Source organism: Callospermophilus lateralis, chromosome 10 (genome assembly GCF_048772815.1).
Source record: "Callospermophilus lateralis isolate mCalLat2 chromosome 10, mCalLat2.hap1, whole genome shotgun sequence".
Classification (NCBI taxonomy): domain Eukaryota; kingdom Metazoa; phylum Chordata; class Mammalia; order Rodentia; family Sciuridae; genus Callospermophilus; species Callospermophilus lateralis.
The window spans coordinates 12,676,871-12,685,151 of NC_135314.1; positions in this window are offsets into that span (position 1 = coordinate 12,676,871).

Below are 8,281 nucleotides of genomic sequence, written 5' to 3' on the forward strand. Positions count from 1 at the left end.
CTCCTAGGTGCCCCACATGGGGAAGTTCTCAACACAGCTGCTTGCTTCTTCAGGCCTCACAGGTGCATGCTTGCTGTTGCTTCATGTCTCTGAAGGTTCACCTGATACAGGAGGCCACACAAGATATTTTCCCTTTGTTTAACTCAGAGGCAACTGATTAAGGGCCCTAGTTATATCTTTGAAGTTCCGTTTACCACGTAAAGTCACATAATCACAGGAGCAATGTCCTAGCACATGTGCAGGTCCTCCCCTAATCAAAGGAAAAGGGACCATGCAGGGCACAGACACCAGGCGATGGAGTCTTGGCTCCTGTTGCCCAGTGTTCTAGGATGTGTTGCAGAATTCCTGGCTTCTACCCAGGAGACACCTCTCCCTGCTTCTGAGTGGTGACAACCAAAAATGTCTCCAGGTATTGCTAAATGTCCACTGAGGAACACATTTGCCTCAGACTTACGTCGGGTCTTTGGTCTGTTAGATGAGTGAAGAATTCTAAACACTCAAAAAACAAGGTTATCTCAAAGAATTCTCTATGTCAACTGGGAATAGACTGGCAATGCGAATTCCATGGCTCAGAACAAGGCAAAGATGAAATTTAGCTTTTCTGAATTATTAGTGTCACGATCAGGACCCAGAATCTCTCCTGTGCTCCACAGGGGACTTTGAGCCAATCAGTCTCCTGGGGTGAGACGGTGGCATAACACTGAGAAGAGGACAGATACAGCATGAAGGTGTGGCACCTCCAGGGATAACAGACCCAACCCTGCAACCCAACCACAGACCTCAGGCCAAGTGACTGACAGAAAGCACTGCAAGAGGAACAGGACTTTGGGTTGCACCAGCCACCAAATCCAGCCACAATGCCATCAGGGAGCATGTGACCAGATGGATGAGGCACCAGAGACAAGGGAAGCCTTTCACCCCATTGCCAAATGTCACAAGAGCCACCCACCTTCAGGAGGGGAATGTTGAGAGAGACCAAGCATTATAACTAAAGAGGCTGTTTCAATCAGAAAAGTCCAAGAGGTTGACAGGCTGCTTTGAGTTGCACACACCATTTAGCAGAGTAGGAGTTGGTGGGAAATATATTTAGTATAGAAATAGAGATCATGCATTTTCTCTGGATATTTATGTGCCGTGTGAGTAAACCATGGCCCTGTAACAACACAGAGATGGGTATTGTTAGAAGGAAAGTTCTGTGTATAAAGTGATACAGAGATCACATTTATTGAAACTTGACACTTTTGCTTGTGTTAGTTAGGGATCATTTAGCTGAAAATAACTCAAACCACAGTGAAAATAACCCAAACCACAACAATGGCTTAAACTAGTGGTTCTTAAATTTTAGCTTGCTTCAGAATTACCTGGAGGACTTATTGAAGCCCAGGCTGCTGGGCCTCACCCCTAGAATCTCCAGTTCAGTAAGTCAAGGATTTGTATTTCTCATAAGTTCCCAAGTGATGCTGATGCAGGTCTAGGTATGTCACTTTCAGAACTACCAGCTTCAGGCACAAGACATTCATTATCTAATAAACAGGAAGTCTGAAGACAGGTGGTTGTGGTTCTGAGAGTCGGTTCTTCAGCTCAGTGATACATCAGAGGGTTTCTATCCTTTGACTCCATCAGATGTGGTATCTTTTCATTGTGTGCGTATCTCCTGGTGGTAACAACGTGGCTGTGGTTGTGCTAGACATCACATCCTCACGCTGCTGCCTTCCAGAGTAACAAGAGGGTAAAGAGAAAAGAGAAAAATCCCATAAATACTTTCCAAACTGATTTTGTGGATCTGTACATGTTTAATCGGAGACGTCTGATGAGACCATTTTGGCACTGGCAAACCTTCACACACTGGGTGCACATTCCCTGGCAGAAAGGAGAACCTTGGGCTATTAGTTGGTTTATGTCATGGTTCGGATCCTAAGTGTCCCACAAAGGCCATGTGTTCAAGGCTTGATTGCCAGCTCGTGCACTGTTGGTGTGTGTGTGTGTGTGTGTGTGTGTGTGTGTGTGTGGAGTTTTAGGAGGTGAGCCTTGTGGGAGGCAGTTGATCCCTGGAAGTGTGCCCTTGAATGGTATTGGGACCTCAGCCCCTGCCTCTCCCTCTCTTTGCTTCCCAGCTGGCAGGTGTTGAGCAGCTTTCCTCCACTCGGGGCTCCCCACCGAGGTGCTCTGCCTCCCCACAGGCCCCAAAGCCAGGGATCCAGTGTCTATGGATTGAAACCTCTGAAACTATGAGCCAAACAACAACAACAACAACAAAACTCCTTTCATCCTCTCAAGTTGATTCTCTGAGGGAAGTTTTTACCACGATGGAAATCCAACTAACACAGTTGATAATGATTTTGCTTTTACAGAACCTATATTTGTGCCTGCTGCTATCATCTTGGACTTAAAAAAAGGTTGGTACCTTGAAGTTGGTCACCTCCCCTGGTGGGCTGGCTCTGTCAATAGTGTCTCAGAAATGGGAATCCTTGGATCCTTTTCAGGGTAGCCTCTAGAACATCTGTGAAGTGCTGTTTCTGTCCTTGTCTTGCATAGACATTGGTTGCACTGGGAAAATAAAGCCTCTTTGAGGAAACCTCTCGATACACACACTAAAAGGCATCATGTGCCCCATCTAAATAGCTCATGATTTTAAATCAGAAATAGCTTTTGGCTTCGCTTGTGATTTTCCTTATCAAAACACTGTAAACATTTTTCTATGAATCTGATCAAAACAGACCTAGCCTGAAATCAGAAACGATTTCTTGTTTCTATATTTTTTGGAATTCCACATAAAGAGCTTTCATTGGAGTACACGGTATTGTAGGTAGGATGCTGTGGGGTAGAGAGAGATGTGTGACGGAGAGGAAAGGAAATAGAATGCTTCTGGAGTCTGCTTTGTTATTAACAGACAAGCTGAACAGTGCCTTTGAGATCTTGAATAATTCACAGGCTTCCATTTAGAAATTTCAAGGGTGAATATGCCTTTGGGTTTGGTATTTTGCTTCCGAGTTTGGGTTACTATCAACTGGAGAAAAGGTTGTTCCAGCAGTTTGCAAACAAGCTGGAGGCACAGATTCTGTGGAATCTCTTGGAAAGGTTTTCCCTTGAAATTCCTGTAGCTGAGCGAGCACAGGCACCCCAGCTGCATCTGGTGAGCATTTCTTTGCTGCCTGTGTTTGGCTGGCTGCCACCTGGGGGCCTGGTACCTTGTGTCCTCTGTTGTTCACCCTGGGGTCGGTGTTGTCGGATGCCTCCTAGGTAGGGACTGTGCTAAATACCATGGAGATGTCTGTTCTCTGGGGGAACATGCTGGAAACATTTCTTTGAAGAATCTACAGCACGTCCCAGGACGGGAGGAGGAAGCCTGGTCCCATAGATGTGTTAGGAACTTGATTTCTCATATTTTACTGAAACTTTTCTTACTCTAATTTGAGATGTTGATTCAAAGACAAGTCATGTTTTCTCCTTTGATGAAATTTGGTTTCATGAGGTCCTGCAAATTTCAACAACATGGTCAGAGATGCTAGATACTGACAGAAATTATCAGAGAGAGGATAGAAAGTCCCACACTTCTAGACTGGTGGAGAAACTAAGCATGGGGGACCCATGAGAACAACAGGTAGGAAGGGAAGTGTGGAGAGCTTCCTAAGGGAATTCAATGGGGCTCCTTCTAGACTGTTCTGTGGTGTCACAGTCATAGGGCAGCTTGTGAAAAAGAACCAAAAAGAAACCTAACAAAGATCTTTGAACCAATTTCAGATTTGCTGAATCAAAATGTTGGTGACTGGGTGGGGTGATGTTATGGACTGAATTGTGTTCCCCCAAATCCATGTAGGATTCTTCACTTCCAGTTATCTCAGAATGTGATTATTTTTGGAAATAGGGACTTTAGAGAGGTGATCAAGTTACAAGGAGAGTGTTAGGGTGGGCCCTTGTCCAATATGACCGGCGTCCTTACAAGAAGAAGAGATTAAGACAGATATGTGGGAAGACCCTGAGAAGACCCAAGAAGACAGCCCAAAGAGACCAGCCTCAGAAGAAACCAGCCCTGATGATTCCTGGATCTTGGACTTAAATTCCTCAGGACTGTAAAACAAAACAAAACAAAGTAAAAATGGTGTTTAAGACACTCAGTTTGTGGTACTTCAGAGGCAGCCCCAGCCCAGTAACAGAGAATATGCATTTTAAGGTGTCCCTCAAGTGATTTTTATGTATGTTAAAATTTAAAAATCACTATTGTAGGGTTTGGAAAGATGAATTCTAACTGAACTCCATTGTTTGATTTTCAGATTTCTTTAGGCAACTGATCAAAATGATCATCCAGAGGAATAAAGAGGTGAGGAGGAGAGAGCAGAGTCAGTCACGTCCACCCACCTGTCTAGGGTGAGGGCAACCAGTGCACAATGTGGGCCGACTCTGTGGCCTGTGTTTGGCCTTCCGTGTGGATGAGAACCAGGAACTAAGCAGATGCCAGGCCCTGGCACACACTGAGGGGGCTCAGCTTCCAGGCATTGTGCGCTCTGCCACCCTCCTAGACCCAAACAGAGGCAGTCAATGTTATCTCCCTTGTCTGCAAAAACAAACAGGCCGGGTGTACTCAGAGGGAATTGCGCTGGTTTCCATCACAGAGCGCCAGGCCTGGCCCAGGATGAGAAAAATGAAGTGCCTCTGGCATGAAATGTAAGGAGGCAGGTCGTGCAAGTTTGGACTCTGTGCTCCGGAGAGTTGGGAGCCCTTAGTGCTGAATGTAAGGAGGAGCTTGCTCCCTTTCAGGATCCTTGAGAGCAGGATCAGCACTGGTACAACTTTGCCTCCTTAAATTTTGTGTGCCAGTCGCCTGCTTGCCTCATCCCAGTTGGGGCCCTGGTAGTAGCACATGAACTAGTTCATTTCCTTCTCGGTGCATGGCTGCTTGTTCATTTTTGCAGATGGGGAAGGCAACCTTGAATGGATCTGGTTGAGTGTAGGAAGGTAGCAGGAACACAGTCTCCAGGTGCTGAGCACCCCCATGTGTGTCTGCTTAATTTTCCATTCTTATTTGTACTGGAGGTCAAGCAAAACTTAGCCTGCTTGTTGATGGCAGTCAGGTTGAGTGAGAGTTTGCAGACAAATGGGGCAGTTCCTCACGCCTTCTATGTGGTCTGTCCTAGCAGAATGCTTACTGTCTTGCCTGGTGCATTCAAAGAGAACAAACCAAACTGGTGACTGTTGCTGGGGTTTGTTTTTCCTGAAGGCTAAGGCCAAGTCCAAGGGTGATAAGGTCCAGGGACAAAGCCCAAGAAGTCTTTCAAGTTCTTCTCCTCTCTTCTCGACATCAGATCTAGCAGAAAGTGATCCAAAAGCCTTGGGGAGCCTTAAGGATCAGTGAGCTGAAGTCTTCCTTTTTACAGAGAAGGAAACTGAAAGCCACAGGAAGGACTGACTCATCAGGATCCCAGAGCAGCATACTAGAATAAAGAGGAACTAGCAATCAAGTCCAGGGACATGGGCTGACATTCGACCCGCAGGATAGGAATTCCTGATGCCCATCAAGGTGGCCTTGGTGCTGCAAGATTGAGAGGCAACTGGTTGGGAAGAGTAAGGAGAATTTACATCCTTTTCTGAAAGTTGAGTGTATTTGTGACCAACTTTGAGCCAGACTGAGTTGTTTCTTACCAGAAAGTAGCATGTCATAGTGACTTAAGAGTGTGGCCCCCCAGGCCAGACTGCTGAGGTTTGAATCTATCTCTGCCACTTGCTAGGGGGGGTGACTTAGGGCAGTTCATCTACTATCTGTTCTCCTTTGATTTCTTATCTGTTAAATGATAAAAATTATACTATCCACACATGACTGGGTTGTATTGAGGCTTAAATTAGTCAAAACAGTGCCTGTCACATAGCAGGCTAACAAATATGAGTTATTTAATTGCAAGGGACAGATTAATGTATTGATTCTGGGTCATTGGCTCCATGGTAATATACAGTCTTTTTAAAAATTTTTTTAAAAATTTGTTCTAATTAGTTATATAAGACAGTAGAATGCATTTATGCACTTTGATACATCATAAATAAATGGAGTATAATTTCTCATTTTTCTGATTGTACATGTTGTAGAATCACACTGGTCATGCAGTCATATATGTACATAAGGCAATAGTGTCTGTTTACTATCCTTCATACCCTCTCCTCCTCCCCTCCCTTCATTTCCCTCTACCTGAAATAATTGTATTCTTCCCTAGCCTCACCCCCTTTTTGTGAATTAGCATCTGCATATCAGAGAAGACATTCTGCCTTTGGTTTTTTGGGACTGGCTGATTTTGCTTAACACAATATTCTCCAATTCCATCCATTTATTGGCAAATGTCATAATTTTATTCTTCTTTAAAGCTGAGTAATATTCAGTCTTGTTAACTATAATGACATCCTTAGGATTTGTATCTTGAATTTATAAGTTAGACCAGACCATTTTGTGTTCCAGTGAGGAAGATTAATTTGGTGTACTTGAAAATTCTTGTCATGCACTTACATATATACTATTAGTGAGACTGTAAATTTATCCATCCATTATGAAATCAGTATGGAGTTTCCTCAAAAGACTAGAAATAGAACCATCATATGACCCAGTTATACAACCCCTAGGTATTCAAAAGAACTGCAAGTCACCATATTATAGCAATACGTGCATTTCCATGTTTATAACAACGCAATTCATAAAAGCTATGTTATGGAACCAAACTAGGTGTCTGCCAACAGATGAACAGATAAAGAAAATGTGGTATGCATACACAGTGGAGTTTTACTCAGCCATAAATGAGAACAAAATTATGTCATTTGCAGTAAAAATGGATGGAACTGAAGAACATCAGGTTAGGTGAAATTAGCCAGTATCATAAAGTCTAGGATCATATATTTTCTCTCATTTGTGGATTCTAGAGAAAGAGAGAGAGAAAAAAAGGTAGTGGTGAGGAATCTCTTAGAAGGAAAATTAGAAAAGCAGAGGAAAGTGATCAGGGGAATGAAGAAGGGAAGCTACAAGGGAATGAAGTGGACTAAATTATGTTATGTGCTTGTGTGAATATATCACAATGAATCCCACTATTATGTATTAAAATTTTTTTTTAAAAAATATTGTTTTGTACATCAAAAAGCATTATAGAAGAGCCCCATTGTGTCAGTCAGATTCCCTCCTTTGTTTTTATAGCCAGCATTCTCCTGAAAGAGGAAGATCAGTTGGCAAATTTCACCACTTAATTCTAAGACTGCTGGTATGTTATTCCCCATTCCTGTCCTGCAATCACCTAGTTCTCTGTACTGAGGATTCTTCCTCCTGCTCTTGGCCAGCTGGTACCTTGCATTCTGCTGTCACAGTAGGGGTCCTACTCCTCCACAGACCCTCACCATCCCTTTTCTCCTCCCCCAATTCCTCAATCAGGAGCTGGGGAGGCAGCTAGGTTTACCCTTTGGAAAACTTCAGAGGTCAGAAAATCTCACCCACTCTTTTCCTCTTTGCTCTGGTGTGCAATGCCAGCTAGTGTGTTTGTGGAATAGCTGAGCCTTTTAAATCACATCACTTGTTCCTCAGATGTCAAAATCAGTAACAGTGTTTGCAATTCTATGTAACAGATACAGTCTTGCAATGACAAAAGCAAATTTCAGGGCATTATGTATCCACTATCAGGTGAGAAGTTTAAAAGACAGGACTCCTGAAAGTAAATATTTGACCCATTATGTAAAATAACATAATAATCCTCTTTCCTTCATATTAGTGTTTTAAAATGAAATTACTTTATTAATGATGATAAAATGAAGTGATTTAATGTTTCTTTTGATATTTACTGAATTTCAAGACATGTAAAATGAATTTAGTGTTTTGTATTTTGGTTTCATAAATTATCTCTATTAATCTTCTCCCCTTTGCCCTTAGGCATTAATTCAAGTCATTGCTGGAATTTGAGGAAATGGATCTTAACCAAAGCTGTGTTTGATTTATTAATGGCTATTGCGTAATGGATAAGTTCCTATGATATTTTGTGCATCATCATTAGACCTAAGGAGAACATGCACATTCTATTGTATTTCCGTCCCTCACGTGTACTTTTGGAAGAGGAGAGACCTGGCACAGAAACAGGACCCACGTTCCGTCTGCATCCAGTTGCTTTGTTGCTTTTGCTTTTCCTTCCAGGAGTGTGTTCCAGTTTCTGATTTTACATCTTTGAAAGGCAAACAGCTGGTGGGTAGGTTTTCAGTCAGAGCCTTTTCCAGAACGTTCATAAAACGGAATCTAATCTAAAGTCTGAGGGAAAATGAGGATTTCAAATGA